Source organism: Ranitomeya imitator, chromosome 1, assembly GCF_032444005.1.
Source record: "Ranitomeya imitator isolate aRanImi1 chromosome 1, aRanImi1.pri, whole genome shotgun sequence".
Lineage (NCBI taxonomy): Eukaryota > Metazoa > Chordata > Amphibia > Anura > Dendrobatidae > Ranitomeya > Ranitomeya imitator.
In genome coordinates, this window is record NC_091282.1 from 135,199,499 (window position 1) to 135,210,040 (window position 10,542).

A 10,542-nucleotide genomic window follows, 5' to 3' on the forward strand; every position below is an offset into this window, starting at 1 on the left:
ATATATGTGTCTCACTGACATATATGTATATATATACCTATTCTATGTGTACACATTTATTCTACCTATTCTAATGTAAGCTGTCAGTGTGATTTTACTGTACACCGCAATGAATTACCGGCTTTTCTCTCTAACACCGCTGCGTATTTCTCGCAAGTCACACTGCTGGTGCGTGTGTGATCCGTATTTTTCGGGCTTCCATAGACTTTCATTGGCGTATTTCTTCCGCAGTACGGTGACAAACGCAGCATGCTGGGATTTTCTACGGCCGTAGAAAGCCGTATAATACTGATTAGGAAAATACGGCAGATAGGAGCAGGGGCATAGAGAATAATTGTGCCGTTTGTTTTGTGAGTTTTACGGACGTATTTTCTGCGCTCATACGTTTGTAAAACTCGCAAGTGTGACGGCGGCCTTACAGTGAGGGAGACTGACAGATTCAATGGATCTCCCTTCACTGATGTCAACTCAATGGCATCATGCTTGCTGAGGTCATTTGGCATTACATACACCTGAGTGATCTTTTTTCAGGGGTGTAAGGCACCAGTAGCAGTGAAGAGGCCCACAAAGTTTAAACATAAAAGTCTCTTTAATGCGTTATCTTCACACAGAAAAGGTTCCAGGCATATAACTTCAATACATATAACTTCAGTGTTCAATTCACATCAGTTCATAACAGCATTCTTTAGATTGCAGTCACTACTTATGCTAGTCCTCTTCTGACTAGTTTCGTAGGTGTCCTGCACCGCTGTATCACAGGCTCTACTCACAGACGTACACAGACCTTGACATCCTCCTGTCTGCAGCTGTGACACATGCCAGTCCTTCCTTCGGGCACAGGACAGTCTACCTCCGGTTCACCTCCGGGCACAAGACCTATCCACATCCATGACTAGTCATCATGGACAGCAGCACCACTGTGTATGCTGTGGGTTGTCAGGTCTCACTCTGGCCTTGATACACCTGAGACTCCTCAGACTCTATTCTAAAACCTCTCTATACTACAGGGCTTTTAGCAATTGTAATCACAGCCACACCTGCTGTTAGGGCTAGCGGAACGCACCAAACAATAAGATAGATAGAATAAGGTGCGTTCGCAGCCCGGGGTCCATGTGCAGAGATGGAACCTGCTGCTGAGTAATGACGGACTATATGGCGGTAAAAAATGGATTCACACATGGGTTAACTTCACCCTGTAGGAAGAAAGCAAACCCTGCTTGACAGGGCCGTTGTAACGCACAAAAGAGCGCAAGCAAGGAGTCACAAAACTCAATCCCCAGACTGGATTAGAGTTCATCTAGACCTCGTGCGCTCGACACCGCAACTGGGGTGTCAGAGTGAATGAAATAATTATAATTATTTAGATGCACGAGAGTGTGTGTGGTGCTGCTCTATCGGACGCCACTAACCACCCAGGCTTGGGTAAGGAAAGCGCTGTGAAAGTGCACGGCGCCGCACTGGCGGTCACAGCAATTTGACGCTGTTTTGTGTGTCATGTGCTGATAGCTAAGTCAGGCGCTAGATAGCAATCATCCACCTTACGCGAGCAATCATACACAAGGGAGGGGATAATTAATGAACGACTTTCACACGTCAACACACAAACGTTTACAAATGTACACTAGCGCCTGGCCGAGCGGCCATGCAAACCTTTTATAGTGGCAGTGATACAAGTCCTTCCAGATGGTCCAATAGGAGCTGCAACAGGACCTGAGCATGTGACCCTCGACCTCCAATGGGAGGTCGTCCCGTGGGCATGCTCAGTATGGGAAAAGCAGGACTTAGTCCCAGAAAGATCTGCTCGCTGCTGATCAGTGCTGGCTACAAAGGCAGAGCCTGGAAGGACAGTAGTAACCAGTCACCCAGAATCTGCCTGAACTAGACGCTGGGACCAATGTCTCCGCTGAGCAGGCTCTACTGCGGCTGGAGAAGAATGGGACACTGCAGCGGAGATGGTTCGAGATTCCCCCTGTGCAGAGGCTGGAACTTGACACCTAACACCTGCTACAACATAGCCTCACTACGCTTCTGTGCACATCCTGGGGAGAAAAAACAGCACCCCCTAGCTGTAACAGGGGTCACTGCCTCACAGGGGGTTTACTGCAAATTTGCTTCACTCAAGATGATGCAGTGTACAGGCACACGCCCATGTCATACTGTGGCCAGAGTGCGAGCGACCAAGAGTTCAGGAATTGTCTCATCTACTCCTAGGAGCCTAATTGGTATCTCTACCTCTTCTATTGGCACACAGGCCTGCACCGGCATGGTGAGTACAGTCTGTCCAACAGGCATGCAAATCTAAACTGAAGAAAAGGATAGCGCCACACCGGATAGTGAAAAGCAGCTCACATATTTATTCTGCCTCCTGCGGCAACGTTTCGGTCCGAAGACCTTTGTCAAGCCCAGTATACAGCATTTCAACCACCCTTATATACCCATAAGCCCTCCCCTTTAATTAACCATCTACCAATAGGGATACAATAGAAAAATAGAAAAAACATACATAACAGTTCACATATACAAATATAAAAAACAATTGTACATGAGTAGTAATCACTGCACCACCCCCTCTAACATAGATCAACTAACCTTGATCCCTCTTTTGCATACATCTTATCACCAAAATACAGAGATAAAATCCCAGTACATAGAATGTAAACAAACCGTATCCCACCTATCGGAGCAATGCTTTGGCAGTTACCATAGTACCCAGATACTCCCACAGGCGTGTTCATGAAGGGTATAATCCAATCATATTGCCGGGTTACAGGTCATGTGACCACATCGTCCCCATGTGATATGTATCACACTGCAATTGGTATCTATACCTCTTCTATTGGCACACAGGCCTGCACCGGCATGGTGAGTACAGTCTGTCCAACAGGCACGGTCACTGTAGCTTTTGAGGGTATGACCACTTTGCCGAGGAGCTGGGAGGCATCAGGTAATATCTGGACCTCACTTACCTGGATGAATAGATAGAACACTCTTTGACTGGCATGCTATCTGGTCTCATGAATACAGTCACTCCCTTGGCGTCCATCAGCCGGAAACTCTCCTACCTCCTTGAGGACATTCATTCCCATGGTCACAACGGGTCCAGGGCCTTTGGGCCTTTTACCAGCACAATGCCATTTCTTCCCAACTCACTTTCAAGTTCTTTACTGTCTTCCAACCAGGAGGAGCCTCAACAGATTACTGAATCCTCCAATATAGTTACTGTCACTCTGCTGGACATGTCTGGGCTCCCATCAGAAAAAATAGGATGTAGGTTCTTCACTGAGTTAACTCCTCTAAATTGGCTGGTCATGCTTATTTGACGGCCTTATTGGTGGCCGTCCCTACGCAAAGATATTGCAGATTTTGAATCAGCCTGTCCCTCCTGTGCCCAGAATAAGTCTCTGAAACAGCTACTTCACTTGTCTGTGCCTTTTGCTCTCAGCACATCGCAATGAACTTCATTACCTATCTTGATACGGACTTGATACCTACTTGAATGAATATAATACAGATATCCTGTGGCTTGATTTTGAATGGAGCTTTACCATAAAATATCTATTAAGTGCTTTCCTTTTTGGTGCATGTCTGATTATTGGTTATTTGAATTAGTCTACAGACAGCATTACCACTAATAATCCCATACTTAGCTGAAGACTAGCTCCGATCTGAATTTGGATATATATTATTTGTATAATTGTCATAGCTTCTGTGTCAGCTTCGTTTTTCTCCCTCTTGGGAAAGGGTTTGGTTCTTCCGTAGCCGTAGGAGTGTGGTTTTCTCTGCACCAATTTTCCCTTTTTTAATATTTTTTATGTATTGTTTGTGTATATCAATAAAAAATGTGTTTCATTCAAAGTGGCTTCAGCTTTCGTATCTTGTAGTTTAAATTTGAGACTCAATAGTTGAAGGAATTAGAGGAGGAATTAAGGAGTACACTGGTTTGGTCATCCAACATTTGCTTGACCATCTTTAAAAGCTTTTCCATCCTTGTCAATAATACCTTGTCATCAGGGCCTGGATGATGGGAGGGTGTCACAAAATTCAACCAGGCCTTTGACAGTGTACCCCTGCCTGGTGTGTGTTTCTCTCACCTATCTTCCTTGGCTGGGCAAGAAAGCTTACCCGTTTTCGCTAGCATAGTCTGATGGGAATTTTTTCAACATATTTTCCTCAATGCCCTTCTGGTATAGCACCATTTTAATAGACCTCTCCACCTCATGAAGGAGATATGCAAGTTTCTCCTTGTAGTGTGGGTCTAGCAGGGTGAACAACCATACTGTCTTTTCGAGTTTCAAGGGTAACAGGAATGGCAGCGGTACATAAAGTCGGCCATATGTGCCAAGCTCCCTTCAGCTAACACTTCCCTGTCTCCACTATGATAACGACTCTCCTTCTTCTCCTCCCCCAAAAGATGAGATGAGGTTGGGCTGGATAGTATCTCCCTGTCTCATGTCTTCTTCCATCTACACCTGGTCTGCATGCAAAGCTTCATGGTTAATTGTGAACAGTGACTGCTTAAGTAAGCACAGAATTGGGATTAATGCACTGATTATGGTGTCATCACCACTCATCATCTTTGTGAAGTCCTCAAAGTCATGGAAAACCACATAAATGTCAGACATCCATGTCCAGTCTTCAGTTGTTATGTGCAGAGGCTGACCAGAATACCGACGGTTGTGTTGGAGCTGGTATTCAACAACTGGCCTCTGCTGCTCACAAAGCCTTTTCAGCATATGCAGTGTGGAGTTCCTACCGGTGAGCTAGAACTTGCATGCACTGCTGCAGCACTGCCAGAGCAGCACCAGCTGTAGCTGGCTTGTGGAAATGGGTGCTCACGCGGCGTACATTGACTAGCAAATCTGGGTAGGTTTTCAAAAACCTCTGAACTACTAAGTTGAGCATGTGGACCAAGCATGGTGTGTGAGCTCTCCAAGCTTCACAGCCACCACCAGGTTACTGGCATTATCACACATGATGACCATGCCTGGCTGTAGGTTCGGCGACAAGAGCCACAGATCTGTCTAGTTTGTTATTCCTTTCATCCGTTCTGCAACGGTGTGCTGTGTGCTTCCTCAACAAAATAGCTTCAGCAGAACGTGTTGTTCCTTTGCTGAGGCAGTGCTGCTGAGATTCCAGCTTGCAGCTGATATGGACGACATGCTCTGAGATGACAAATCGGAGATGGAGATTGAGGAGGAGGAGAGGGTGCAGGACTTGCGAAGGAGGTGGAGGAAACCTTGATTTAAGTAGGGCAAGCAATCCTCGGTGTCAGTAGCACATATGCCTCTACAAGGTTCACCCAGTGTGCCGTCAGGGAAATGTAGTGTCCCTGGCCACAAGCGTTTGTCTATGTGTCGGTCATTAAGTGGCCCATCCCAGTAACTGCATTGGTAAGGGCATGGATGATGTTCCTGACACATGCTAGTACAAGGTGAGAATAGTGGAAGCTGGGGACCGAGTGCTGAGGGATGACTGCCTCCATGAGTCAGTAGAAATCCACAATCCTAAACAGCAACATTTCCATGGCAAGCAGCCTAGAAATGTGGTGCACATTTAGTGTTTGACCCTGTGGGTGGGTGGCTGGGAACCATCTTTTTCATTCCAAGGCTTGGGGTATTAAAAGCTGAATGCTATGCTGGGGCAAGGATTTGGAAGTGTCTGATGATGGTGCCTTAGAATGTGTAAGGCCCGGTGCAGGGTGGGAGGCATCTGCACCAGTGTTGTGGACAAGAGATTGTCAAGCACTGAGCACAGGGGAAGAGGCAGTTGTGTCACCTGCTGTAACCAATTGTGGACCCAGGAGTTTAGACCAATGAGTCGGGTGCTTAGATGACATGTGCCTGATCATGCAGGTGGCAGTTAGGCTCTAAGTGGTCAGATCCCTGCTGATCTTGGCATGGCACAATTTGCAAATAACCATTTTTTGTCTTGGAACTCTAGAAAATTGCCAGCTTGGTGAACACCTAACTCTTTTAATAAGTGTCGGTGCTCTGCAGAACAGTTGCACACCTTCTCCCTCTGGTCACCCAACTGCCTCTTCCTGCCTGTTTCAGTGCTGCCGATCCCTCCTCCTCAGTGCTGCTGTTCTCACTCTGAATGCCATCTTCCCAGTTTGGGTTAGTGACTTCGTCATCTACCACCTCGTCTTCCATCTCCTCACCCTGGTCCTCCTGACTTGGTGACTTAACAGCATGACTTATCGACAACTGTGTCACATCATCTACCTCCTTAGACTAAATTTGCCATTCCCCATAGTAATGTTCTTATGACAGTGGCTGTTCTAAGTTTTGTGCATCACTAATCTGCATGTCCTCCTGTCCCTCTTGGAACATGCAGAGTGAGAAGCCACAATCAAGAAAATATGTTGTAAAGTTCTTCTCGGAATGTCCTGGTGTGGGATCACTGGTCTTCTGGGACTCAACATGGTGGGAAAAAGGAGAATCAAGGTGATGATTAAGTGATCCAGACTCTTGGCTGGTGAGACTGAACCGTGTGAAAGACTTGGTGGTGGTGCTGGCAAGCATGCTGGAAGCATTATTTGCTATCCAACTGACCACCTGTTCTCACTGCTCTGGCTTCAGAAGTGGTGCACCGTGCCTCCCTGCAAAGTGGGACAGGAAGAGATGCGTGTGTTTCGCACCTTCTCCTGTCCTCAGGCGTCTGTGCGCACCATCGTCAGCATCTCCACTGACCATAATTTAACACAAAGCAGGTTAAACTGTATGGATTAAAATACAGTCAATTTTTTAAGGTTTTTTTTCTTTAAAGCCACCATAATTTAACACAAAATAGGTTAAACTGTATGGATGACAATACAGTCTTTTTTTCACAAAAAATGAGTTTATTTATTTATTATGCTTTGCTGATATAGCGCTATCATATTCTGCAGCACTTTGCATACATTATCATCAATCTAAATTCCCTATCAGTATGTCTTTGGAATGTGGGACAAATAAATAAGGTAGCACACTGTGGCGCTAAAACAAAGGAAAGGAAAGTTTTGGACCTGGTATACGAGAGATGCCCTAATGTGGCTACCAGGTACACATGAATTGGCCAATTTATGCGCTAAACGCTCTCATTTTTTCATATTTCTAGTGCAGTAATGCAGTTCAATTTTCATGTTTCATGTTTGCCTGTTTTAGCGCCGCAGTGTGCTCCCTCATTTATTTGACTGTATGCGAGTTGGTGACTTTAGGTTCAGCACCTGTTCACACTTAGTCTATGTTTGGATGTGACAGTCAGTTTTTTGAGATTTGTATTCATTTGCCTTCTGACTGAGCACTTTGCCTCTTAGCCGCAGGTGTTTTAATCGCAGCAGGTCCATTACCCCTCCACAGAGAGAGAGAAATTTAGTCTAAGAAAAGGTTTCACAGGTACTCATTCAGATGAAGACGTTTATTCTCAGCAAGGAAAGGAAAGTTTAGGACCTGGTATATGAGAGATGTCCTAATGTGGCTACCAGGTACACATGAATTGGCCAATTTATGCGCTAAACGCTCTCATTTTTTCATATTTCTAGTGCAGTAATGCAGTTCAATTTTCATGTTTGCATGTTTTAGCGCCGTAGTGTGCTGCCTTATTTATTTGACTGTATGCGAGTTGGTGACTCTAGGTTCAGCACCTGTTCACACTTAGTCTATGTTGGATGTGACGGTCAGTTTTTTGATATTTGTATTCATTAGCCTTCTGACTGAGCACTCCCCCTCTTAGCCACAGGTGTTTTAATCGCAGCAGGTCCATTACCCCTCCACAGAGAGAGAGAAATTTAGTCTAAGAAGAGGTTTCACAGGTACCCATTCAGATGGAGACGTTTATTCTCAGCGAGGAAAGGAAAGTTTAGGACCCGGTATACGAGAGATGCCGTAATGTGGCTACCAGGTTAAACGCTGGCTAAATGTGGCTAAACGCTCTTATTTTTTCATATTTCTAGTGCAGTAATGCAGTTCAATTTTCATGTTTCATGTTTGCATGTTTTAACGCAGCAGTGTGCTACCTTATTTATTTGACTGAATGCAAGTTGATTACTCTAGGTTCAGCACCTGTTCACATTTAGTCTATGTTTGGATGTGACGGTCAGTTTTTTGAGATTTGGAATGTGGGACGACACCTTAGTACCCAGAGGAAACCCACGCAAACAAGGGGAGAACATACAATCTCCTTGCAGATATTATCCTTGGTGGGATTTGAACCCAGGACTCTAGCGCTGCAAGGCTGCAGTGCTAACCACTGAAGCAGGTGTAGCGTTTTTCTGGAGCGTAAAACCACCGTTATTTAACACAAAGCAGGTTAAATTCTATGAATGACGATACAGTCAATTTTTGAAGAGTTTTTTAGTTTAATTAGTTCTAGCATAATTATTATAACCAGGACAACTAATATTACCTACAGTATACATGGAAAACTTCACACTTAGGTTGATTCACGCATCATCTAAGATGGATTTTCCCTCCCTTTGAGTAACCTAAAATTCCCTTATAAATAAAGTAAATGTGGTTATTGGCTCAATCATATATCATCATGGTGGTGATCTTAGGAAACAAAAATAAAATGGATTTTGGACCTTTACCATCTATTAACTTCAGATTCCAGAGCAGATGTTGATTTTCAGGAAAATATTATGATAAAAAGCAAAAAAAAACCTAAAACATATGGCTTAGTCTGTATCACTGTTATATTAATAACATTAAGAAAATATAATTCCGAGAAAATGGGTGAAACTTAAAGGATGGGCAATTTGATTATTGGACCTCTGCATTTTTCTATGTGTAGTTATATGAAATTGACGATTGATTATATTGTGCTGAAAAATTCTGTATTTGTTATTTGTGCTCCCTTTTGAGAATATTATTCTTTAAGTTTTCCTGCTCCAAGAATATGATGAAAAGTAAAATCAATATTTCATACTCGATACAGTCCAAAGATAGTTGAATCCATTACTTGTCTAGGAAGATCTAAGCAATATCAATAGCCAATTTTTATATCTCCTACCTATAGCTGTAATCCCTTTTGAAAGGTAACCTGACAGCTGATACATGACGCCCGATCCAGGAAAAGGGTCTATCAGGCACTGAATGTGTAAATGCAGCCAGGTATGGTTGACTCAAATTGTGGTTCAGAGAAAAACATACTTTAATAGCTGCTGAGGACCAAGCTACATGGGAGACCACTCGGACCAATGCTCAACATGTGAATGTGGTCTAAAACTGTATTGTTAGCTGATGGATAATTAGCTAATTAGTTTCTTAGAGCATATTTGTCAGTAGATTTCACAATGCAAACTATATTAATTATTTTAATAGATGTCTTAGAATTTATGAGACTAATATTTTACTTTGAAAATCCTGAAATCTAGATGACTGTCTTGTGATTCCAGCATTAGCATGAAACAGATCATGAGCCCAAGTATTGATTCATTTACACAAGCTGACTAACAGCTGCGGCTTGTACTGAGAATCATGAGATCTCTACGGGAAATAAGGACACTGAGGGGCTGTCAACCAGACTAGGATAGTGGAAATTAAGTTAAAATTTTGTGAAGGATTACACAACCATTCAGACATAGATTTTCTAAGTAAATATAGCAGCCTCATAAGACCTAATAGTTTGTAATGTATGAAATTTGTGTTTTACATCCACTTTGTACAAGATTAGGGAAAGACATAGAAGTTAGGATAGGACAATGTGGGAATAGGTTATTGGGGCATAATAGAGATAAGAAATGAGAGTGCCAGGATAAGCCTAGTTAGAATAAGGGGGTTTTCCAGTTGGGGGGAATTAAAGATGGGTGTAGGACAGAGCAGTGAGGTATAGTGTGAGACTTTCTGTTTTTGTGAGCAGAGGACTGGTGATGTAGTGACAAGAGAGAGAAGACAGATATCTCTGGGGCTGGAGATTGCTGAGGCAATGTGGGACCCCAGGCCAAACAGCTTGCGAGTGGTTGCCGTCTAATGAAGTAACCATTCCAAAGAGGATTCGGGGCCTACGGTCGGGACTAGGTAGAGCTGAGAGTGACTTTTACTTTTTGCTATTGAAACTGGACAGGGGAAATGGGAGGAAGATGGTGGACCTAAAGATATGGAAGCCGCAAGAGTAAAAGGAGCACCTGCGGGACCTCCACAGCCCCTCGCCACGACTCTGGCCTCCTCACATACTGCAGATGGTGCAGACTGAGCTCACTGATTCCACAGATGAAACTAAAATTAAAGATATAGGAATTAAATCAAAATGTCAACGTGGAGCAAAAGAGGGTGCTCCAGAAAATGAAATTTATTGTTGAAAGTCCTCAAACTACTTTAAAAAAAAAGAAAAAATTGCCATCTCTTATCTCCCACAGGTCCCATTCTGACTCTAAGGCTACTTTCACACTTGCGTTTTTTGGTTTCCGTCGACATGCAGTGAAATGACGTATCGACGGACGCCATGAAAATAGTGAAAAACGTGTGCGACAGATCCTGTGAAAAGACGGATGCGTTGTTCTTATTTGTCAAGGGGAAAATTTCCGGAATTCAAATGTCTGGGGACGAGAGAGAGAGAGACCTT